The sequence below is a fragment of the Poecile atricapillus genome, chromosome 6, assembly GCF_030490865.1.
Source record: "Poecile atricapillus isolate bPoeAtr1 chromosome 6, bPoeAtr1.hap1, whole genome shotgun sequence".
NCBI lineage: Eukaryota > Metazoa > Chordata > Aves > Passeriformes > Paridae > Poecile > Poecile atricapillus.
In genome coordinates, this window is record NC_081254.1 from 12,258,621 (window position 1) to 12,285,483 (window position 26,863).

The window sequence follows — 26,863 nt, forward strand, 5'->3', positions numbered from 1 at the left end:
TAAGTGACAGGAGCAGATGTGCATAATTCCCTCAAGCAACACCTACATCCCAAGCCTGCTCATTCACAGACCACAGCAGAAAATGTGGTACTAGTCCCTGAAGACATTATTCACCAAGCTGAGTTTGCCCTGCTCACTGGTAGTGATTTCTGTTACAAATTACTTGTCATGGTCTCTAAATGGTGTTGCTGTCATAGTGGCAAGATATTGTGAGACTTATCATCAACTCCGGTTATACACTAGAACTATGCTTGCATATAATTTGCTTTTTGTCCTTTGTGTTTGAAAAACGACTGCTGACCTTAATCTGTTGCATATGGTTCAGCAAAACAAGCTTAATACATCAATTAGTCCTGTGAAAACTACCAGTGTTTATATTAATTGGCTGCTTACAGAAATTACAGAGATTTCCCTCTGAAAACCAGTACCAGCCTCTAGAGGAAATCCTTTAACTACAGCTGAACATATTCCTGAACATACAAAGCCTCCCAAACATGACTTTATTTCTTTTGCATAAAGCAGAATCCCCTCATGCCCTGCACAGCTGCCTCTCAGTAGTTCATGGACTGTGACCCTGCAGCTGCCCCAAAGTTCTACGTAATTTTCCATTCAAAAGATAATAATTTTTTTTTTTTCAAAAAACCCCACTCAATACACAGGGAAAATAACTCATCCTGAGTGTCAAGAGACAGTTTTCTCTGAGACGAAATGCATAAACAACTGACAAATACAAAGACACCAATTTGGCCAGAAACCTAATGGTTAAGCTCATATATTGTCCTGCTGATCACTGTAGCAAACAATTTAAGGACCTCGATGCACTTACAGAAGCCACCTAGCAATTTGCCAATTCTGTAAGGAAATACTTGCAAAGATGGAAAAATGTGAAAATACAGTGTGTTGGGGCTGTGGAACACATACACATACAAATACAGTGTGTCTGTAAACTTTGGCAAGCCTAGAATTTTCCTGCATTATGGCTGCTTTTATCCTAGAGAAAAAAAATGTCAACATTGAAGATGAGCCCAAAGTATCTCAAATTTTAAGCAGCAACTTCTGATTATGGAAAATTGAAAGCAGAAATATATTATGTCTGACAAAGTACCTCTGTATTTAGGGAGAGGGCCATCATTCATGTTAATGGATTTTAACTGTCCTTTTTGCTTCACCAGTATGTTTAAAAAGGCAGGATTTTCCATTGAGATCCTTTGTAGGTAACTTCCTCTCCTCCTCCCATGCAAAATGATTTTTTCCTTTATTTTGTTTTTAATACTTTTTCCCTTCTAACCATCAATGAATCAGAAATCTGACCTCCTCCATTACCACAAACAACTGACTTTAGATTGATAGTAAAAAGTTCTAAAATATTAGAAAATTTGGGGACTTAAAAAGAAAGTTTGGCTTGGCAAGCCCTGGGAAAAGCAGGCCCTGGGAAATGTTAGGCCTTGTATTTGCAAAAGATCAGGTGAAATTCCACCTGTGTAATCAGTATATGATAAATGATACAACTGTTAGATATGATCAGATATAATTATTGTTTAGAGAACATGAGGAACAATGTTAGGGGTTTGGGGGGGATCATGAGAAATCCATGCTTGGGTAAAAACAATGCTTACAATAGAACAACCTAAGTTTAATAATTAATATGTAAGTTATATAATGATAGAGTATAAACACATGTTCAACTCAAAACCAAGATGGGTCAGATTTGGGTATGTGTACTCCTGACACCCAGAGCTCTTCAATAAAGCACCTTCAAGTGCTTTATTTGCATATCATTTGTGATTATGTGTGTTCCTGAACGCTAAAAACATTACTGTTCCTGAAACTGGAAAGTCTTTCATTGAAGCAAATGACTCCTCAAGGAAGAAGTTCCTTGACTCCAGGCAATAATGGTGGCACATAAGTTCAAAAATCTTGTATGATTTTTGAAATTCTGCTTCATGTTTCAATTGTCTCAAAGAAGCAATAAGCAAATACCAATCATTTATTTACATAACATTCTTTTTCACCATTTCTCAATATAAACTGGGTTATACCCACGCAGCTGTAACAGGAGCAAGAGACCTTCTGCCATCTCTGTGCACAAAAACGTCAGATAAATCCTGTGCTTTACTGAACCAGTTTTTGAAACAAAACATTTTATGTGTAAAGAAAACAAATGAGTGATTACACGTTAAATACTTTCATCTTAGGTACAATCTATGTTTTTACAAATTTCCTCATCACAACACTTAAGAGATCTCAGGGTGTATTAAGTGCCTAGATTATTAAAAAAAAAGAAAAAAGGAAAAAGAAAAAGAGAAAAAAAACCCCCAATCCTAGGGACTTTTTTTCCAGATTTATTTCCTCACTTTCAATTTCTTTGTTCCAGTTTCAGACATGCTATGCTCTTGAAATGGCTACTAGCGTTATGGCTGTAGTTGGAAATGTCCACAGCTCTATAACCTCATTACATGGCTAACTTCATGGGGCTAAAATGCAGGTTCAGCCAGTACCTCATCTGTCTTCCACCTGAGGAACTTCTAGAACCACAATTAACATAGGAGTCCCAAATCTCATGAGACTCCAAACCACTGGGATAGTAAACCCATGCAAATAACTTTCTATTCCGAATACAGATTGAATATGTATTTGATTTCAGAAGAACATCACATTGCTGTTGGCTAGTTTTAATTTCTGGTTTATCTTTCAGAACGATTCCCAGTGCAAACAAACAGTACAGAAAAGAGTCCTTTGCGTCAGAGGTTTTACCAGTACGGAAAAAGCCATTGCAAAGTAGAACTTCCCTTACAAAATACATTAAAAACTGCTATTTCCTTAGGAACATGCAAAGAGAAATCTCAGCTGCTAACAGTGTCACAGCACCAGGTAAGCAGGTGCTTAGGGAGCTGCACTGCCATGACCTTATTCACACAAAACCAATCCAGAATGCAAATGTCCTCATCCTACAGAGCACCCAAATGTTCTCCATCCCCCAAACAATGTGAGGACATCAGAAAGTAAAGATTACAAATAAAACTTATTTTGTCAATCAAATGTAGAAGCTAATCAGAGAAACTACTAAGAAGCAGCAAAGAATCGTGGCTGCTGCATGTGGTGGGAAGCCTTTTCTGCTTTGACAAAAGTGTCTCCCACTGGAACAAGGCTGCAACCCTGACTGCTAAAACACTTGAACAAAATGACATTGCTGTTTTCTGTACACTCCACAGGAGCAAATATGAATCTAAATCACAACAGGTCCATGTACATGGCATTTGTAAGCCGCACAAATCTCTGGGCAGCAGACTGGTACATCAGGTTAAACTCTGGAAGAGTTAGTTCAAATCCAAATTTTGACTGAACTCAAGTTGTCGCTGGTGTTTGCCATAGAGAGTCCTATTCAGACTGGCACAAAAATCTCCTATAAGCTTAGTGTAAGAAATGTAGGGATGCTACAGACCTGGAGAGACGTGTGTGCAAATTCTGTGGACTAAATTCAACACTAATTTCTTACTACTAACTACTTACTACTAACAACTGTGGGCATTTCTGGAGTAAAAAAGGTCGCTGAAAAGTGCTCGGCACTTCAAGCACTAAAATGAAGGATTTTGTTTTGGTTTTGTACAGTACAGGATTAAATTATTCCCTCTTTAAGACCTCACCCACTTTAATACTCCAATTTACAAACATTCCACCAACTTTCAGGTTCACTCCACAACCAATGTTTGAAAACATATCCATAGAAATAAAAAAACCAGGAGGTTGGAGTTAAAAGCTGAGCCTGCCTCTTCTCAGTGGTCCTTGCCCAATGGAGAAACATATTGTCAAAAAAAATTAATTATGCCATAATTATTCAGTCCCATTGACATGCTCCCTGCCTCCCTAATCCTTATGAGAACTAGTAAAGTGAAACATTTGACATTTACTCTTATGTTTATGAAAGCTGTTTTGTTGGTTTTTCCCTCCCTGTGAGATGCTGGCTTCTGTTCTGACAGTAATGACTGTAAATCTGCACATGTCAGACTAACATAACAATCAGATCTGTGTCTCTTACATGAGGTTTTATCAGCAGCATTTTCAGAATTGCCTTTTTCAATGCCTGAATTGCTGCCCCATCCCCAACACCTCAGCAAACTGGGCCTCACAGCCACCTAGCCCAACCTGACAAAGATCAAAGAATTCAAATTCTAAAAGAATTGTTCCTTCTGGATAGGATGCCAGATTAGTTACCAATGTTAAGTTACTTTTAAATGCAGTAACTTGTTATGCATTGTTCAAAACCCAGTTCCTTGATTTAAAAATGCTTAGAAACTGAGGACATAACATAAGTCCAAGTTTTTGATGGCTCTGTTCCCTCACTTAAATATGTCCTTTGAAACCAAAACTACCACTTTGCTTCAGCTTTTCAGTTATGCTTATTCACATCCTCTCTGCCTTAAGAGATTCTTAGTCTAACAATTTAAATTAAAATTTTAAAAGATTGTCAGTTTTGTAAGCCAGTTTTGTAAGTCAGTTTTGTAAGTTTTGTAAGCATTCATTTACCTCCCATAATACAAGCACGTAAAAGTTAGTATCAGACAGTGCTTTAGGTGTATACAACCACATTTAAATGGGCAGAAAGCAGAAGATCTTGTATCTGACTATTTTCTGCGGTGCAGTTTTGGACTGGACTTTGTTCACAGAGGCAGTGCTGGTTTTGGATCTTCATCTGAACAGCAAGAGTCAGACACTCTGTGGTTTGACAGCTCCCCCATAACAGACATATGCCAGTATTCGCCTGGCAATGACAAAGACTCTCTGTTTAAGCCTTAGGCATCTATGAGCACAAAGCAGATGCGTGTAGCTGCACCAGACACAGTCTGTCTGGAGAACAGCTTCCAAAAGGCAGCAAAGGACTATCTAACAGTGCAAATTTACTGTGCAAAATGAAAAGACAGGTCAAGTAAGACAGCAAATAACCAGGAGAGCAAATCTGGTTGTTAAGGAAGTTGCAGTACGGCGGAAAGCAATTTTTCCTCGGATCACCACTTTGATTCCAGTCCTTAAGAACACCCTGTGGGAAGACCATGTGATGGCTCAATCCTCTCCTCTAACAGTGGTGACTCTCCCAAACCTGGTTTGAAACAAGTCAGTAGAATAACACAACAAATAATTCTCTGATTTTATGTCTTGACTCCTTCCATACAAATTCCCTGCTTTCAGGGGTGTATCCTATCTTGTATCTGGGGGTGAGGGTAATGAAATGGGGAAATTGTCACTGTTTCTTATAGGTCACACTACATTAAAAGCTTTCTGAGATAACTGAAAAGATGTTGAATGCAGTCTGTAATTCTCAAGAGGAAAGTTAAAATCTGGAAGATTATAGGTAGACTTTAGGAACCATGAAAGTAGAGTGAAAGGGGTTCCTTGGTGCTCACAGAAGGATCAGTCCATCTCTCTTCTGTGGATGCAGACTCCAGCAATCCCATTTGGCTCACAGTTCCATGCCATGTGCTCTATGATGACCTTGCCTGAGCAGGGAGGTTGGAGCAGGTGACCCAGAGTGGTTCCTTCCAACCTGGCCCTTCTCGGGCTCTGTAACGCCAACTTGCAGTGGGACAAGTTCTGGGAGTGAAGCACTGTTCCTGATCAGCAGAACTGAGCATGACATTTCTGCATAATCACAAGCCTCCCTCTCTCTTTCACCACCATCCCTTACAAATTCCTTAAGAATTTTGGTTTTAATAGCATGGCATGTCGCTCAAACTGTACTAGTTATCTCACTTTTTATACATCCAGTATGAATTCCCATAATGAAGACACTGTGAGAGACAAAGCCTTCAAAAACCCTGAGGAGATATATAAGTGAGTTCTGACTATGTAACTAGTAAACTGTGTATTTCTGAATTAAAATTCCTCTGGACTCAACTTTTGAGCCAATAAGCAGATGCTATCAGTGGGGATTCTTAGCAGTGATTACAGGAATTTGGTTCTTAACAAGGTAAGCCAGAACAGGACAGGACTTTCTGCCAAAAGACTGGTCTGGGTATCTTTTTTTGAATCCACCAGTAGCTGGTCACCGTGAGAGTAAATAAACCCAGCAACTGTTTGCTACTGCTTTTGATAGACACACAGGTACAAGATGCATTAGCCATCTCACAATTCCATCTGTGCTGTGCAGTTTGGCAAAGCCAACCAGTAATTTTTCATCCTTCCAAAAGAACGTGGCAGAAATGATGCAGTGATTCTTACTAAGTAAAGAGGTGCAAACATTGTCAACTAGTGATGGGAAAATTTCAGTAAGTGCATTTTATGTAACCTACTATGCTGCTGGACAAAGGAGATCTCTTAGTTCTCATCTTCATTCTGTGAAGCTCAATAAATATTAAGACCAAACAGGGTTAAAAACCTGCCTGTACATCAGACAATTATTCAATTGCAAACTGATATTTTCTTTAAATTGCTTCATCAATATCAATAATCAGTTCTCAGAGCTGTTAACAAACCTCTGATTTAAGAGTGGCAAATGACAGAACTAGTATGACACCATCTTCTGTATTGTGCTGAAAGAAGATGGAAAGTATATTTGAAGGAATTACATTTTACCTCTACAAACAAGCAACGAAAAAATGCCATTGTGCAGCAAAGCTTAAAAGCACTGACCCGTTTTCTGATGGAGTTCCTTTTCAAAGCTACACATTGCCATGATCACGGAGTCTGCTTCAAATCACCAAAGGCTGAAGCAATTCTAACTTACATTTCTTTATGAAAATAAAGAAATAAGGGTTATCAGAACATTCAGAAGTACTTAAAAGCTGGCAATCGACCTAGTTACTCTACTACTGTGTCTCCAACAGGCTGCTATCAGAAATGTCAGGTCTTGAAAATCTGAGGCAGGCAATTGCAGATTAGGCAGTTTCTTCCCAACATCTCAACTAAAGATTGTCCAGTTCCCTAAGGCATAAGAAAAATACATCTGCTTTTCAAATTTCCACAGCTTCATTAAGCAAACTCACAGGCTGAAGAAAGCTGCAAAGGACATAACCTAGATCACTCTGTTAAATCCTGAAGTCTCTGGGGAAATCCACTGCAGTTCATTGCAATTCCTTTTGGATATCATTTTGTGATTATATAATGAATGTACACGCGGGGATGAAGCACTTTGAAGAGCTCAGATAGAAGCCTGACCCTATGGAAAACAATTATCTGAATCACGGCCTAAATACTAACAGATACAAGAAGTTCAACACACCAATTTTTTCTCTTATTTATGCAATCAGGTAGAAAATTATCTTTTCCTGAGACTGCAGACTTTCCCCCCAGGTGCTCTTTTAGACATTTTTTTTATCCTTGAAAATGCTCACAGAGAAAGTCTAACACAAGATTACCAAGATACTGATTATGAAAAGATGGTGTGTGGGAGCAGGGGCATGCTCTGTTTTTAAGTAGAGCTCTGTTTGCTTGTTTTGAGGCTAGAGGGGAATAAAAATGAAAGCTAGTAAACAAACAAAAGAGAACTTCCTCCCCCCCCAATTGTTTCCTTTTAGCCAAGCTGATGAGTCCAGGTGGACTCTGCTCATCCACCTTTTCTCACCCATGTTTCCTGTGGGAATAATGATCAACCAGGAGAGGCTTTGAATCTATGCGTGTATCTCTTTCATCTAAAGCTTCCACTGTGGCTTTAAAGATTAAACAATACAGATATCTTTTTAAAAAGGGAGAAAAAAAAAGAAAAAAAAAAAGCCATTGCAACAAATCTACTTTTCTTTTACCCCCTTGTGAAAACAGCAACACAATCCTTTCACCATTTAAGTAAAAACCAATACGTACCCGAAGGAATTCTTAATGATTCTTGGAATGAAGGAATTGAAACTGATTTGCGAAAAGACTAGGAGCATCAAGAAGAAAAAAAGTTAGGAACAACAGAAGAAACAATGCTTTGTACTTCTCATTTCAGACATGAAAAAAAATGTAAGAGAAAATTAAAAAGAGGCATCTAACAAAATAAATGGGAAATCCCCCAGAGGATTGCACTCTGCTCCCATGCTGAGGAAGCTCTTGTGCAGACAGCCAGCAGGATTGTCCTGGGGGGCAAGCTGTACTGGGAACACCAAAAGTGGCTGTACTTGTACCATCACAGCAATTATGAGTGCTCTCTCTCTCTCTCTAGAAAACACCCCTCAGTGAAGTAGGATATTTTTCTGTCCTGCTGACAGACAATTCAGGTAACACTGAAGTTACTCCCGAGTTATCCCAAAGGTGTGATGGATAATGAGAATACGACCTCAAAATATTATAGAGCTTGAAAATTAGTCTGACCCCTGCAGCTTACATGGGCTACCACACAAATATGTACAGCTTTCCTCCTTGAATTTACACACACAGATTGGTGCCAGAGAACAGCACAATACTCTGTCTGGAGGACACTAAAGAGAAAAACACATATAGATACTATATATGTATCAGAAATCTGAGACAAATACAAATTTAGTATATGATATTGATGCCTTGCTGAATTCTGAAGTCAGGAACTAAGGGCCATCATTAAGTGCTTATATAAATAAACAAAAAGGTAAATTTTCTATGAAGCATTTTGTATGCACTGGTGCTCTGGGAAAATAATCAAGAAGGGAAAAACATCATGAGGACAACCTTGCCCTTTTGAGCTAGGGGAATCTTATATTTTTCAGTTGGATTTGGTCTGGTTTACAAAATATAAGAACATATCTAATGAAAACAAATTATGACAAAATTTTCTGATTTCCCATGTATTGGTAATAAAGCCTGGGACGTGGGTTTTGATGTCCTCATTTTAATTTATTCACTAAAAAATACTTAGTAGGCGTGTAGAACTTTTGTGGAAGAAATCAGCTGAAAGGAGGAAAGTCTTAGGAAAATCTAAGGAGAAGTTTTTACTAGTGGAAAATAGTATTTTGCAATTAACAATGAGTCTCTCTTTATTACAGGGTTACAACAGATCCATGACATGCTGGCCACAGGCTCTGCTTACTGAACAATGGATCCTATAATGGCAAGCTCAGAAATGGAACTTGATGCACCTTTATTGTAATCCTGACTTTTCTTCCAGAGTCCTGAGTGACTTTGGGCAAGTTTTTACTTATTTTTAGGCCTCAGTTTTCCCCATCTGCAAATGAGAAGAGTTATATCTACTCTCTTTTCCAAGCACCCCAGATCACTTAGCTATTCAGATGACATTTCATTAAGTATTATTACCACTACTCTCAATTTTCAATAGAGCTAAGCCAAAAGTGAGATTGAGCTGACATTTCAGGAGCAAACTCATTTTATAACAAATTCTGCTAAAACATTTAAGTACATGACATAGATGAAAGCATGTGGTGGAACAAATTGATAGCAAATATACAGACTAGAAATTATATTTGGACTAATCAGTATCCATTTTTATATTTACTCTGCAAACTTTTCAATAAATGTATTTTACTAGTTCAAATATGTATGAATTTGAAATTAATACATGCAACTATTCACTCAAAGTATCAAACCGTATAACGGATTGGGGGAAAAAAAAATCCTGTTTTAGAAAACTGATATGAAACACCCAGAGCTAAGAAACCTGGGACCACAAGACATAGGTAAGTAATTCCAGAAGAAAAATGGTCAATATTAGGGCATTGGTTTGGAAAAGAAAGGAGGAAATTAATTATCTACCATTTCAATGTAAATGCAACAATAGAGAAAACTGATCATGGAAAATCCACACATGGGAAACCCAATGACACACAAAGAGACAGAAATCAAAAATATAAATTATTCACTGGAAATTTATTGCTAAACTGTTTTATGAAATTGATCTTTTACTGCTCTGAAAGACCACAGCTTGATATTCTAGGAAAAACAAATAATTTCCTGCCTTATGTTTACTATGTGTATATCCTAATTAATGTGAAATAAATTGCATTCCCTTTGCATAAGCCATCCAAGATGACAGTAACAAATAATTTTAGAAGAAAGACTATCCACTTTCTTCTACTAATAGTAGAATTATTATTATTTAATTTATAAATTATGTGCTGTCTGCATAGGTATTGTGATTTTTATTAAAGGCACCTTTACAGGGAAAAAACATAAAGCTATTCTAAACTGATTTTTTAATTTAGTATTTGAAGTCAGAAATAAAAGCAGTGAGACATTATATTCATTAATATCTGGTTTTTTACTAGCTGGACAGCGTGGGAAGTGGGAAGGAAGTAAAGGACTGCATGGTTACAGCTCTAAGGGAGTTTCTCAGCCCAGGAGAGTGAGTGCCATTGATGAAGACATAAACCACCCAAGCATCTCGGAGGCTTGGTACATGTTTGTATTTTAATAACTTGCACCTCTCTGCTGCACTCCTACAACAGAGCCTTGGGGCAGCTCCAAGCAAGTTGGAAACAAAAGCTCCTGTGCCAGAGTGGGCCCAGGCTCATTAACCTTGCCTCTGAGCAGGGTTAATTAGATCAGACTGGGCCTGAAGCTAACAGGGGCACTGCACTGCTCTGTGCCATTTCCACACGCCCTCGTGATTCAGCTGCATCAGCAAGTGTGGGAAATGCAGCTTCATAAGGTCCCAAATCTGATCATTTTTCCCTCATAAGATAATTCTTCTTACTGGTGGAAAATCACTATCTGAAAGATAAATCTCTCAATTTAACATAATTTTAAATTTTTCATCAGTTTTATCAACAGATTTTAGGTCCTGTAGTTCTACAGGAAATACAACTGCCCCTTTCTATTCAGTAGCCAAGCTCTGTCAGGTTGCCCACAATAGGGGTGACACCACCTTTACTTTCTGAAAGGAAGGGACAACTGTATAGAAATTATTGGAAAGATGAGTGCATTAAATATTACAAGCATCCATGTGGCAGCTGCAGGGGCTCCAGCAGCCCTGGGAATAAGGAAAATGGTTCTTCAGATTAGTGGCTTAGTTACGTTCTAGACAAAAGAATTATTTAATAAGAGGGAGTTAATTACAAGTAGCTCTATTGATAGGCAATTCCAGCCTCAGAGAGGGAATTAAATACATTAATTGAAGGTGTCTATGTCCATTTGTAGACATTTGCTGCTATTATCTGAGGAAGTTACAATAACAGTTGCAGCTTACTTTCTCCACTGTAATCAAAGGACAGGATTTACTTTATTTTTTCATTCCACAAGGATCTCTTGGGCTTGAAAATTTAATTGCTGCACTATGACAGACAACATTCAGATCTTTTTAATCTTTATTCTGTCAGTAAATTTTCCTGCAGCAAATTTCCTCATAATTACAGTTCTGATTAAAGTAAGCATTTCCATAGTTTGATGGCTTTGTAAATCACAATTACTGGCTGTCCCTCTTAAGGTGAGCAGGAGCTCACTTTGTAATGAACTTTTACTATGCAAAATTACTAAGTGATAATGTAATTAACATTTGTGTTATCTTTCACACTTTTATATAAATACCCAGCCCCTCCTTGTATGCCAGGTATTGAACCACAAGCCTTATAAAGTCTCACATGAAAAGGAACCAGGTAGTGACTTCACTTTTGTTTTAGGCCTGTAACTTGGAAGATGTGAAATCTGAAGTTTCTAAGTAACATAGTAATAAAAATAAGAGATAATAACCTCAAAAGCAACCAGAAATTAATGCTTTTTGAAGAAGGGTGTAGAGAGGATGAATAGCTTACATTTATTTCACTCTCATTTAAACCCTGCCCTCCCACACGTGCTTATGTGCAAGCATGTGGCCTTAATCACAATATTACAAGTGTCATCAATTTGGTACTGAGAAATTATCTTTGAAATTGTCACATAGGCACAATTTAAAGAAATAACATACAATCATATTAAATTGAAGGGATAATGCAACAATTCTTGCAGATTTAATTGAAAAACACTAAATAAGCTAATAGCAAAATTCTCTGGGGTTCTCTGGAAGTTCATTTCCACAGTGGGACCCAAGTGAGACTTGTCTGATTTCCTCCTGTGTAAAGTTCCTATAAAGCCTACAGAGCTAAAGCAAATAACCAGTGTAATAAATCAAAAGAAAAAGTGGTGAATTGTCCATGTATTGACACCTGGAGTGGTGAAAAGTAATCTTCAAGAAAATTGACTCAGCTCTTTATAAGATTAGCTGGGCAATATTGTAAGGACAGAGGTCAAAGCATATAACCTAATATTTTCCTTTTGATTTAAAAAATATAACCTGTCAGTGTAACAATCCTTTTGCACGTCTGAGGCCAGAGAAAACTATACTCAAACTCTATGCAAAGAGAATTTCTTGTGAATATAAACTGCCATTTTTTGGGATGAGATCTTCAAAAAACTGAAGATCCAGACATGTACCTCGAGATACAGAGACCAGAAGTTGTTCTGGATCAAAGGCAGAAGCAAGGCCATCCATGGCAGCAGGGCACTACAGGGAAGACAATTCCCAACTTCTTAAAGTTTGCTAAGTTAAGTTTGCCAAGTGCCTTGTTTTGGATGTCTTAAAATCTGCCAAGTACCTTATTCTACCTTAATAATCTAAGGTTTACAAATCAAAGTTTGTTATTGAACCTCCTGAGAATTTTGTTGTTTCTCCCACACATTGCACAGAGGAATTCAAACAACCTTCCCCTAAAATCTGTTGAGTGGACCAGGGCATAAGATCACGCCACAGAAACCAAACCACAAGTCTCACAATATGTACCCAAACATGTAAATACTTGCAAATACATTTTAAAAGGCAAATTATTATTTAAGCACAAACCCCCTGTAATACTAATATATGGAACTATTAATATTTGCAATTTGTACAGAAAATTACAATATTAATGACCTTTAGCCATATCAAATCCAGAAAGTCAGCACTCTAAATTACAATGCTATTTTTGCTTCCAGAAGTGCTACGATAGGTTTTGGACCTTTGAAGACTTACTGTCTTTATTATTTTTAATAATTATTAATTTAATTAATTTAATTTAATTATTATTGACTATTATGAAATATTCTTTAATTATTATTTTATATCCCACCATGATATTTGGTGTCAATGCATTTGGTAACAATGTAAGTCCAATGACCAGCTCCTTATCCACAGAGCTTCTGCCTGGCCCATTTCCTGTCCTGTGTTTGGAAGGTGGAGACTCTTACTGAAGTACTGCAGTTTGCATTCAGCCTTTTTCAATCCTTTTTATTTCAGGTGATTCCACAAATTGGCTGAGATTATCTTGTACACTTTCAGAGCACTCAAGGCCTCTCCCTAGAGCTTATTACCATTTTCAGATGTATTAAGCACACTCTTTATTTCATCATCTGTGATATTAACAAAAAACACCACAAAATAGTACCAGACTGAGGGTGCTGAAGGAAATATGAAACATTTCTTGTCATACCTGTATATGTTGATGCTGTAAGCTAAAATCTGTCATATAGTTAGAAAACAATGAAAACACAGGATAATGTAAAGTTTTCTAAAGGCAACCCCCCACAACAGTTGCTAAAAAGCACAAATGACTCAGTCTTCCAGATACAAGATTGTTGCTTTTAAACAATTATTAATCTTGCCTCAGTTACATAGCATGCAATCCAACCTCTGCATTACTATTAACTCCACAGAGAGAGGTCTCCCATACATAAAAACATGGGATTTATGGTGCCAGACCTTTCCCTTAGGATGATTCAGAAAGTGCTCCCTCACCACCAATCAAAAATGTCTGACGTTCTTGTTCTGACTGAAAAATGTTAGAGCCTGATGTTACCCACAAAATCATCCAGAATACAACTGCACTCTTTTAAAAACAAAACAATTGAAAGGTCAGGGCACAGAATTTGTCTCTAAATATGTTTGTTTTGGGGAAATGGGAAACAGAGAGAACAATAGATACCATTCTTTTGAGGAGGGAAGACACTGGGAATAAAAAATTAGGAAGCTTCCTCTGCCTGTTCTCGTGACACAAGATCAGTGCATATATGTGTATCGATTTAATTCTCAAGGCAGTCACTTTTTGCAGGCAGCAAATCTTTTGTAATTAAATCAAGGGGAAAAAAATAAAAGGAGAGAGAAGTTAAATCTAAAAATTCTTTTTCCTAAGCAATTGAGGATAGAAATTACTTTTCTTTCTCCTTAACATAATCTATTGCCTGTCTACTGTGAATACATGAGAATTCAGTATACATAGCTTAACTAATTCAACCTCAGTCTAAAGGGACATTTAAGAGTGTTAGACTATTAGAGCAGACTCATCAAACAGAACAGGAATTAACATCCTTCCTGGATATTTAACACTTTTGAAATACTTTTTTACCTATATAGATGGCAAAATTTATGATTCATATGGAATAGAATGGAATTAATGACACCGCTATAATTCATTTTCTGGTGGCATTAAGAAAGGCAGCGCATTGTTTGCAGGAGATACAAGGTTAATGCTTCGTAACAGACGACCTCTATTTTTCCCCTGTGAAGAAATATGACAGAATCATAGAATCAAAAAATATCTCAAGTTGGAAGGGACCCATAAGGATCAAGTTCAACTTTGTGATCCTCACAGAACTACCTAAAACTAAACCATATGACTAAAAAGCATAGTCCAGACACTCCTAGAACTCTGATGGGACTGGTGCCGTGATCACTCCCTCAGGGAGCCCATTCTGAGAGGTGACCATTTTGTATATGCAATTCCTCTTTTATGAGGAAGCTCTGACTGTGCACAAGGCATTAGCTTTGACTCTCAGCTCATGAGTCTAACACACACTAGAGTTAAGACAGACACCTGGAAATTTTAAGTAGCAGGCACAGGTCTCTCTCCTGACTGGAAAAATCAGTGCATACCCAGCATTGGCACCTGAATTCAAGATGGATCCATTCTGCTTTAAACCTTTTCTAGAAGCCACTACACAGTTCTGACATGCTCCACTGAGTATGTCGAAGGAAATGCCTGAGTAACAATAAACTGGGAAAATGAAACGCAGCAAGTCCCACCTATCAATACTGAGTGGGGGATGAGCATATCGAGGGCAGCCTTGCTGAGAAGAATGTGAGGGTGCTGCTGGAGGAGAGACTGGACATGAAGAAGAAAGCCAGTCCTGTCCTGGGCTGCATCCAAAGCAGGGCAAGGGGAGAGATTCTGCCCCTCTGTTCTGCTCTCCTGAGACCTCACATGCAGTGCTGCATCCAGCTCTGGGCTCCCAGCACAGGAAGGACATGGACTTCTTGGAGGGAGCTCAGAGGAGGCCACCAAGATGATTAGAGGGATGGAGCACCTCTCCTGTGAGGAAAGGCTAAAAAAAGTTGGTTGTTTACCCTAGAAAAAAGAAGGCTTTGGAGCGACCTAGTTGTGACCTTCCAGTACCTGAAAGGAGCCTACAAGAAAGATGGAGAGAGGCTTTTTTGTTATGGGCATGTAGTGACAGGTCTGCATATTTCAGAAAATTATTATTGCCTTTAGAAACCCAGGTTGTACTGGGAGCAACACCTAAAAGCCTCTGGCCCATTCTGGGGGCTGTGAGACCTGTGTGCCAAACCAGACCTGTCTGTCTCACATGTGCAGATGGTGCACCTTGACAAAGGTGCCAGAAACACTGGGGGCTGCGTTCTTGTGCCAGCAAGTTTTGCACATGCAGGATGAAAAGTGTCACTTGGTGACTGGGGTAACCATCACATGGGATCTTTTAAGCTGTCACCTCCCCCTCTGCTCCTGGACAGCGTGCTCTCAGCCCTGAGCCTGCCACTGGTGAGCAGCAGGCACAGGCAGCAGGGTCATACTGGCTCTGCCTCCTGGGCACCAGGTTGTGGCAGCACGCTGGGCTGGCCTGGGCTCTGGAGATTGGTTTTATCACCAGTGTGGCCATGTGGAAGCCCAGCTGGGGGCCCTGAAGGCTCTGCCCAGGAGCCAGGCTCTGCCTGCTGCAGGAGAGCCTGGGACAGACTGCACAGCTCAGCAGGCAAAGAACAGCGCGACAGGAATAAGCAGAGATGAATGCACATGACAAGGGACTGTAAATGCAGAACCGAAATAGACAGCAGCAATTGCTATAGACTAAAATGCCACCATTAGTCCCAGCCAGGAAGCTCTAACAGCAAAAGGGATCGATTCAGACAAAAGATAAAATCAACTGAAACTAGGAAAAAGCAACCAAAAAGGCCCCACCAAAAACTAGCGAGCAATATAAGATCACTTGGGAGCCTATTGGTGCCATTTTTAGGTAGTCATTTGCTAAAAACAAGAGAAAGAAGAGGTGCATTGCCTCTGGAGCACAGATGGAGCTCAGCCTGCCTAAGCCTCTGACCCAGCCAGCCAGCCCAGGCACACCACAGTGACCACAGGCACAGGATATGGTGTCTGTCCTTGCCACAGGCTGCTGCAGAATGGGACATTCACCTCCCACGGCAAACAAACCTCGTGCAGCCATGAGGAACCTCATCAGCATCTCCATTTTGGTATTAAATAGAAAAAAATTCTGCATTGAAAGCCTCTAATTCACCAGGGCAATAAACCATGCAAGTTTCTGGGAAAAAAAGTCCCCAAACTCCAGTTCAAAGAAAAATCTGAAGTAATTCAGTTGTGAAGAGAAAGTATCAGTCATTCAATTTGCTGGTCCCAAACTAGGCCAAGTTAAGAGTTCAGAGCAATTCCTTCACTTTCAGACAAAAATTATTCCTGAAGGAGAATATTTAATGCATACTGTGAAGTGTTTGATTTTTATCAGGAGGTTTAGGAATTTGGCTGCAACAGTTTGCTATGAGAAGGCTTTGAACAGCACTAAGGAAAACCATCTCAGAGCCTTAAAGAAGCACTTTGCTCTTCCCTGAGAAGGTTCTTTAAAATGAAGAACTACTGGCTGAAGATTGATTAAATGACCACTTAATTAGATAGGGGAGATCTACTGACAATATCTGACAGCACTGGGAAAAAAAAGGTATGCCTTTAAGGAATTTGAAAAAATGAACTATCTTGTGTTTCTAGGATCCGAGAGACACCAAATCTGCAGCAAGAAATGCTTTAAGTGCAGCTTTAGGGAATAAGGTGTTTCAGACTGCAATGAAATTCACAATATAGTTTGCCTTCACCTGTAATAACTAAATGAAAAATAGCCTCCGAATACATGTTCATATTAGTCTAGACTTATAAAAAAGGGAAAAAAAAAAAAAAGTACTACTGCATTAAAATTCCATATCCTATTTTCATCCAAATTAAAGGTCCTGAATGCACTCTTCTGGCTTAGCATGCATAAGGAATAGGCTGTCTTATGGACTCTAAAAGCTCTCCAAATCTTCTCAGGTTAAGATTCAGGATTTCAGCCTGCACTTCAGGATTTCAGCCTACACTTCTATTCTTATCAGGATGAAGCAGAAAGAAAAGCACAATCCTTTTCATAGAGTATCATTTGAAAAGGAAAATAAAAAAGAAGGGAGGACAAAACCCTGAGTATTTTTAAAGGTAGTAGTTAAAAAATCAAAGCCTAACTACAAAACAATCTTTGTACTTTCCTACTCCCAAATTCTATAATACATATGCTGTAGAATTACTTATATGCATGACCTTTCAAGCCAAAGCACCCAAAACACTTCTCCAAGTATCAAAGGTTTCTTGATATCATCATACAAATGGCAAATTTCCTGGGTAAAAGGATTCAGCACTTTTGAAGGCATGTGTGCAAGTGTGCGGGGATCAAGAGAAAGTGCAGTAAGGAAATGCCAGCTCCAGCTGCTGGCCACTGAGCTGGGAGCTCCCAGAGCTCCTGCAGCAGGGATGCACTAGATGAGGAGTTGTAAAATAACCCAGCAGGGCATCACAGGAACATCAGAAAAGTGTCCTTCGAAAGCACAAGTGCTCAGCCTGGAATGTGCTTCTAGAGCACACTGAGGGGCAGGGGAATCTGCCTTGCAGCTCAATTTCTTCCAGCTGTCCGGGAGGACAGCATGTCCCTGCAGAACAAGCTCAGATTGCTCTGGGGCATCCTGAGCTGTGAGGGAGCTCTTTGAATAACTGTCCATGCTCTTGCATGGTTCTGCCAACTCAGTTGCTGCTCTGGGTAGTTCAGAGCACTAGAATGAATGTCCCCCTGACCTGAGCCATAGTCGGTGACAGGCAGTTTTCTGATTTGAGCCGGGCTTCTAACCAGACCTTCTCTTCAAACTGAAAGTAAAAAAAATTCCATGCAGTATTCTACACTGAAAATTAATGTGAAACAAAATTAAATAAAAGAAACTCCAAAAAACTTCTGTGAAAGCAAATTTCATAATTTCTTTGTTTGTTTTTTGTTTTTTTTTGTTTTTTTTTTCTATTTCAAGGTGCTGGTACAAAAAAAAAGCTATCTTAATTATTTCTCAACTGTTTAAAATTTGCATCATCTCCTGATAAAAAACCTCATGACATGCTTAGTTCCATTTGGCACAATAGAAATGCAGAAGAAAAGAGATCTCATTAAATGCACCCCTTGGTTGAGGCAGATGGGAGTGTGCTCAACAGCATTTCAGTCCTGCTCTCACTTGTTCCTGCAGAACAGATGCAATATGTAATTTACCATAGATGATGACATTTGAGACAATTCAAAAATCACTGATAAGATGAAATTATATCAAGCTAGATACAGCCATCTGCTAGGATTTCAAGGATTCACCTGATAGTAATTTTCCTCATTATTTGAGCTTCAGGATACAGGGGATTTCCTACATATACATTTGAGAGAGTGGCACATAAAACCATGTTTCTCAGGGATCCACAAATGTGTTTTGTTCTATTGTTGGAAGAGACCTATAGCTGTTTTACAAGTCTAGACACTGAGAGAGACATAAAAATGTCTTTTGTGGTTAGGGAGCTCTACCATTGTTAGTATAACTCATACTAGAACAGTGTGAGAAAATCCTCCAGGAACTTCTCCAGTGTGAGTCTATATATTCTGAATAAGGCCATCTGCATCCTTTGTCCTTGCTATGGTTTATGGTCATTAGGCAAAACAAGGAGGGCTACTACAGTACCAAAATGACATGATTCAGAGCTTGTTAGAATGTATTACACATGAAAGTCCAAGAGATGACTAATTCTATGCACAGTATGATGGATTCTTCTCCTCTGTGGGTACTGCAAACTTCACTCAGAGAGGCGGCCCTGAGCATGCAGGGGCCCCTGCCTGAAACACCAAACTGATAAGGGTTGGCTTGTGACACAAAATTTTCAAATACAAGAGTTCAACAGGAGGACAATAAACATTTAAGTAGCAAAAACATGGATCTGCTGGCTGACAAATCTACAAACAATTTTTTTTTTTTTGTGCACTACATCCTCCTTTGCACTCAGCAGCATCCAGCACAGAGGATTCACCAGATTGCCAGGACTGCAGCAAGGTCTACATAGTTCATTATTTCACCAATGAAACTTGCAACTCAGAAATACAGAATACACTTAAAAAATATATTTTATCAGAAATGAATGACCATGCCTAGTTTTCTGCATTTACACCTCTGCAAAGTAATTGAAAAATTGAACCTCTCAAAATAGATCATAGGTGCAAAATGTTTTTCATGCGAGTTTTGTCTTTTCTCCTTATCAAAAGGTACAGGATGATGAATTTCCACACTTTCTAGTTATTTTTTTGTGTGAAGAAGGTATCTGACTCTAGGAGCTATCAAACAGAAAAGGATAACAAGATGCAATGGCTGGAATGTAGTGCTAGAAACAGTCAGCTATACTAAGGATTTTTTTATTTTTTTTTCCCAGGAAGTAATGGAATGATCAGCTGTAATTACTCACCAATGGGCTGCAGTCTTTTAAACTGAGAATTTACATTTCTCTTAAACCCTTTCGTTTGTCCAGTGGGTTTAATGTGTAACTGGATGAAAAAAACCCAGCTGTTGATTGCAGGGTTCCCAATAGGTCATCATAAACTTATGTTATCTGGCAAAAGCAGCTATGAAATTTCAAGCTGAAATTATTAAGTTGTTAAGGTCATCTGCCAGAAGTGTGCTTATACTGTCAATAGAGATGAAGGCTGAAATGCATAATTTTATCCCTCTGCTACCTTTCTTAGTTAATTTCAGTGGAAGCAGAGCTACTGTCCTTGTGCAGCCCCTCTGCACACACAGTCACATCGGGGGATGGAACACAAATGACACCAAGAGCTGCTAGCAGAAGAACTCCAGCCTGTTTGTTCCTTCAGGAATGAAACAAACAATGTTTTTAAAACACAGCTTTAACTTCATCATAGCTAATGAATATTTACATTGCTCAATTTGAATTTTGCTTCAGTTCAGCACATATTAAAACCACTACATTCACAGACTGAAAATCCAGTCCTAATTATATAAAACATCCATGGCAGCATCTGAATCCTGACTTTCATTACAGGGAGCAAAGAAATACTAAATGACACTAATTCCTTTACATGAGGTCTCATTTTCAGACCTGATAGCAATTAGAAGCTCATGTACAACCTATCAGTTTTTCCCAACATACTTTTTTGATGTGAAGATGATTGACATCATTAAACATGATCTGGTCTCAAAGTCAAGCAGTCTGAAATACCAGGAAGGTAAAATGTTATTAATTTTCTCATGGAAGCAATTTGAATGGCAATCTCTATATAGATTCAGTGGTCTTTGGTGTTGATACATGGTACTAAATAGATGCCATAACATTGGAGCCTTCAAGACCTTCAAATGCTTCATTAAATGACCAGGAAAACAAGAAAGCACAAGCCTCTCTTACAGCTGCAATCCCACACTATCATTTATTATTCTAATGCTGCATGAATGCAGAAAGCATCAGCCTAACTCTGGCTTGGTTTTGGACCATTAGTGCAGTGACTGCCTTTTACACACCCATAATTCAAACAAACAACCCACTCCTTGATTAATCTTGGGACACAGAGAAGTTCCCCATTTCCCAGTACTTTCAGTGTACCTCGGTGCCTTTTCAAACCTACAGTGAAAAATGTCTTAAGATCATGCACAAGACCACTGCATTTCCATACCTTTCTTTCAAACTTCAAGAACATTCAATACCAGTACTCTTTAATTACTTTTAGAATGAGTCCTCTAAACACTTATAAATGAGCACTTGAAGAATTCATGTACTCATCTGCCCCTTTAATTACATCTCCAAGCTAAAAAGGCTGCCATACATTTTGCAATAGTATTATATAAATATTTAAGTAGCTGCTGAAATTCAAAGATGCTCGCAACTATTTCAGTCCATAGCTTTAGAGACAAACAGTCAGGAACAGCAACTTCACACTTTTTAGAAACATTCTGGATAGTAAACAGGCTCTTTCACATACAGTTTGTGCATGCAACTTGGACTTCAGTCTTCACTGAGTAGCAGAAGCATTTTAAAATGTCAGATTCTAATGAAAAATTAAAACTTACTTTCCTGTACATTCAGTTCTTGGCAGATGTCACAAGATTAAGTGGACCAGAATAGTAGTTAATTTAAAAAATTGCAACACTTGCCCCTACCTTATTGTTTTTTTCTAAACATCTCCTGTCCAGCGTATGAGTAAGGGAAAACATTAAAGGCTATGTCACAATATTAGCAAACTCAACAGCAAGGCTTGTGACAGAACTGCCAAATTCAAACATCTCTAGAAGTGGATAATGGACTTAGTTCAGGGCCTCTCTCATCCAGTTTTAAAATCTTAATTACAGTTTTCAAATACTTAACTAGGACAGCATGCTAAAAGTTGCATACATGTGATAATTCTTTAACTTAAAAGTACGGTATTGACTAGAAGTGTTAATGACTTGATAGAAGCAGGTTCTCAGTATCAGCAGTACTGCCTGACCTTAAAGGAAGCTGTTATATGCTGTTTAAGTTACAATTGAAATAACTGTAGCTCATGTTGTATAAAGCATTTTCTAAAACCTCTGCATTGGGATTCTAGTACTGAGTATATATATCCACATATACTTGGTTCTTTGCACCTTACCTTTTCCTCTAGGATTGCTACTTGAAACATGTAAAATTGGCCAGCAATTTCCAAATCAATAGAGAGGAAAAAGGAAGGTGGACTGCAGTTAGATTTTACAGCATTCTTTCCATTCCTCTAAGAATTACATGGCTCATAGCATCGTGTGTACGAGACATTCCCTTCTCTCATTTTCTCAGACCCTTTTTTGCAGGCTTTTCTCTCATCTGGGGCTGATCAGACTTCAATGCAGCAACACATTTCATATTGGCCAAAGGTCTGGCTTTCAGCTTCCTTCCTAAAGCTTTCATGCATTGTTTTTTTCCTTGGAGTGGTTGCTACTCCTGGTCAAAATACATTTTTTAAACATCTTTTTTGTCTTTTTGATTAAGTTTTACACCCTGTACCTACCCAGACATCTATGCAATTCCACTCCCCTCACAGCTGCTTAGCCCAAGGCAACACATAAGCCTGAACAAAGAGTACAGCTGCCTGAGGTAGGAGCCACAGGCCGAGCCAGGCCAAGCAGCCTTCACCTCTGCTTTGGGGAGAGCAGAAGAGAAAAGGACAGACAAAAGAATTGCTGAGTACAGAATAAACTTCCCCAAAGCAGCCATTTCCTTCCCACCAGGTCCCAGCTGAGCAGCGTGGAAGGGGAGTCAAGCTTAGGGCTCCAGAGGACGGGAAAGCCAAGAGCTGCCTCCAGCCCAGCTGCAGCTTCCTGGCCCCAGTGAGCAATGCAGTGAAACCCCAGAGCAGCTCGGGCTCCTCAGGCACTGACAATCCCTGCTCAGTGCCCGGGAGCAGTGGGGGAAAGCACTAAAAGCAGCTCATGGGATCCTGAGGACCCGCTGGGAGCTGGCCTGACAAAGGCCATGGCACTCGAGCTTAAATTAATCACTTTGCACAGAACTAATGGCTGCCTTCCAGACCCTGCATCCCCAGCACAACTGCTTCTCACTCCACTTGCTTTCCTACAGATGTTTTCAGAAAGGCATGCTGGAATTAGAATGAAAGGCTAGTGACCTTTCTTCCTGTTGCTTTTGACACCATTACCTGTCAGTTCATCTCCTTCCATGTTCAGTCTTCCAACACACCCCTTCCCGATAGCGGACACTATGAACTGTGGTACCTGCACCAAGTGCTGAATACATGATTGGTATTTTGGGTTCATGTCTGTCCTGAGGGTTTTAGTCTCATAATTAAGTTCAGCACAAGGTGATGGGAAAATAGTTTCCATGCAAGTAATCATGCTTTTCCTAACTGAAAAGAGCCACAGGCACTCTAAATTAATTTCCTCACATCTCTTGGTCAAATCAGTAGATATCCAAATTGTTTCTGTGTACATTAGTCAACTGCATGTTGTCTGGATAAGATTTTTTTCTTCTTTTCCAAAAAGATAGTGTTATGCCTTTCTGTTGTCAGTGTTTAGTAACACATTGGATAAACCTCAAAGCACCCTGAAATATGTTAGCTTAAAGCTAAGTAGGCATTTCACTAGAATGAACCCTGGTTTATTCTGATTCCAATACTTCCAGTAATAATGTAAATCTTTGAATTATTATCAAATAATTATAGTCACTGAAGAACAAAACTATTGCCCCAACTCATTCCAAGTACAAAAGATCACTTGTAGCAGAACTGTGGCTCTCCTGTGCTTTTGGAGGAGTTCCTGGATCAATAGTATCACACAAGGTGGAAGAGACTCACTGCTGGGAGTTTATTTGACATGGCCTCCAGCTATTGTATTCCATGGGCTGCACTAAGCCCTGCAACTTTGATTGCTCTGTTTGTAATACATCACAATGTTATCACTGCATTTTTGACTCCCCCTGGAGCCTGACTCTATGTTTAGGACAAGATAACAGCCAGAGAAATTCTCTTCCCTGAATAGTTGTCTAACATTTAAATGAATAAATTGCAGACAATTTACCAAAAGCAGCATTTCTCAGTATTACCAAGCACCAAAACTTTGTTATACTTTTGTGCTGGTGACATTCTTCCATTTTTGAAGAATAAGGACAGTTACTCCTCTCAAAAGTGCTGCTCCCCAGCATGATGTAGAACATTTTAATTCTCCAGAGCATTTCAGTGCGACTTAGAATGGAGCATTTCAACAAAGCACATTTGTATTTAACAATCAGCAGAGAAATCATGGCAGGAACCTTCCCTACCCATTTACCAATGCATGCAAAAATTCCTGTTTCATGACAGATGCAACAATAAATATTGAGTAAAAAATTCATCTGTATCCAGTACATACATCTTAATAAATAAAATGTACCAATATATCGTGGCAGGTGTGTGGCATTCTGACAACCTTTTTGGTGCAATTTTTTACCATTTATTTCCTCAGATGAAATGTAAAGAGAGCCTAGGAAATCAAAACCCAGAGTGATAACTAGATGTGTCACAATCCTAAGGTTTCCTTTCATTCAGTGACATGTGGCAGAAAAGCAGGTACTGGACATAATGACAGACACTTGAAGACGTGGCTGGCCCTCCTCACTGCTTGAGCAGGGAGGAAAAGATCCCTGTTAAACCTGCCTTGAAAAGCAGTGAGCCCAAGGGGGTTCAGCTTAGGCTCACAGTAAACAAATCCCCCAAGGGGCAGACAAAGCTTGGTTCCATTTTCACAAAGCTGCAGTTCTCTGGGAGGCAGCTGTAAATATGTATTGGGCTCAGCAAGGGAGCTGCATGTGTCCATCACAGCATTCCATCCTCAACCGAAGGGCTGGCAGGTCAGACTGTCACACTGAGGCCTTTCAGCCTGTAGCTGCTGTTTCAGATATTCCTGTCTATTTGTAAGTGTTTGTGTTTCCCACATTTTAAAGGGGGTGAGGGTTAACTGCCAGTAAGAATAGAAAGACCTACAAAAGGCACCAATGCATCTATGTACCAGACCAAGGAACTTATACAATATGTCTGATCTAATTTTGCATATTTGCAAAAAATATCTCTGGGCAAGGAGGAAATATATATATTTTATACATATAAATATATATATAAAAATCTATATATTTATAGATTTATATATAAATATATGTATAAATTATATATATACATACATACAGAAATACATATATACACATACACATACATATATATACACACATATATATACACATACATACATATATATATATATATAAAATTGTGATTTGACCTTAGTAAAAAGCCTTTGTGGTGGCCAGCTACCATGTGCAAGGAAAACATAAAACCCTTCCTTCAGACACTGATGATCAAATCATCAGTTATATCATAATCAATAAACAGTTATTAGTTTGTTTTATCCTGCATTCAAGGGCCTTATTTTTTTAGGCCATAAATAAAAGTCTGTCAGAACTGCTGGGCATCTTTTTAGTGACACCAAAGGGCCTTGGATTTATCCTTCTGTGAAAAAGTTTAAACTTACTAAAAGAATGCTGCTGCTGTTCCCAAGGGCTTCCAGGTGAGGAATTCCATGTTGCATAAGTTCTTTCCCAGTCTCATATGGAACAATTTCACGTGGAAATGGTGTAAAATAACACATTTTTAATGAAGGTGATGTTCCCATTGCCTCAACAAACTTTTAGCCAGAGGTGGTCTGAAAGATGAGGGAAGAGGTGAAAGAATCAGATTTTCTTTTGACAGGGGAAGCAGATAAACAGTATTTTGTTTCATCAGATGTGAATGAAAAGGACTTATCTGTAGAGCAAATGGCATAAATATCACAAAAGAAGTAAATAACATTTTTCTTTATCTTGAAATTACTTTGTATAACAGTATTACCAGAATTGCTTCCTATAAGCATATAAAACAACAGTAGGAACAAAGATTAGCACTATCCCCCTATAAATTTCAAAAGCTACTTTAAAATCTTGCTATGAATAGACACTGAGTACTGAAATGAAATGCTCTCTTTCTAGATGGGTGCTGTCAACAACATACTCTGATTAAACAAATAGTTCCTCCTCCCTTAACCATCAAACTGCTGCTCAGGCAAGAGAAATGACACAGTTAAGGCAGGTAAGGACAGCCCCCATTTACTTGGTGTTCCTCTAGGACAGTGTCATGTTTCCAGGGGTAGCACTTCACGTACAACATGAACAGCCTGTTGCTGCTGCCTGTCTGTGTAACACCTAGAACTAAAGCCCCAGTGTGTGCAGAGGTCAGAGGTAACAGAGATGAGCTGTTTGAGGGTTGCTGTAGGAGCAGGTGGGACTCTCCTGTCTGACAAAACGCACATGTACACCTGTGCAGTTCACAGCAGAGGTGAGCACGTGTGCAGTTCCTCAGTGATAACTGCACTACAAGGGCCACTAGTTACAAGGAACCTGGTGGCACATGCAGAGTAACAGGAACACAGCATGGACCTAGTGACCTCTTCCATTCAGCTGTGAAACATTTCATTCACTACCCACATGCAGACTCGGGGAAGGAACTAGACTGCATTTTAAGATACTGTGGAGATTCCAAAAAGGAAGCTTCCAAAGAAATGTAAGGCAGAAAATTTCAAATTTGGTTAGTTTCCTCATGTCTAGCACATTCTCATTAAGTTCTTACCAGTAAGGAAGTTGGTTTTTTTTTTGCTTGTCTTTTGGTTTTTTTTTTTGTTTTCTTTTGTTTTTTTGTTGGTTTTTTTTTTTTTTTTTAAGATTAAATAAAAAAAGAAAAAAGAAAGAAAAAAATAAGTAATTGGAAAACTCATTTTTCTTGCTTTAATTTTTTGCTCTTTGGGCAGGCACAATACTCCTTTACATTCAAAATCCAATACCTTTTCTGTGTTAATGAGCAGCCAGTGTTTTTCTTGCTGCTGATAGTAAATATATTAATGGTTTTTTGTGGCTCAACAAAATTCTGTGTCTTCTCAGTGTCATGATTTTCTTTGGCTAGGTTGTACCAATGTCAACTTCACTGAAAACATTCAAAAATGTAGGAAGAGTGTGAGCCTCTGCTTTATGGAATAGGATGAATTGATTTTCCTCCTTAGACCCTTCAGTGATGGGTTCAGATCACTGTGATTTCACATTCTTCA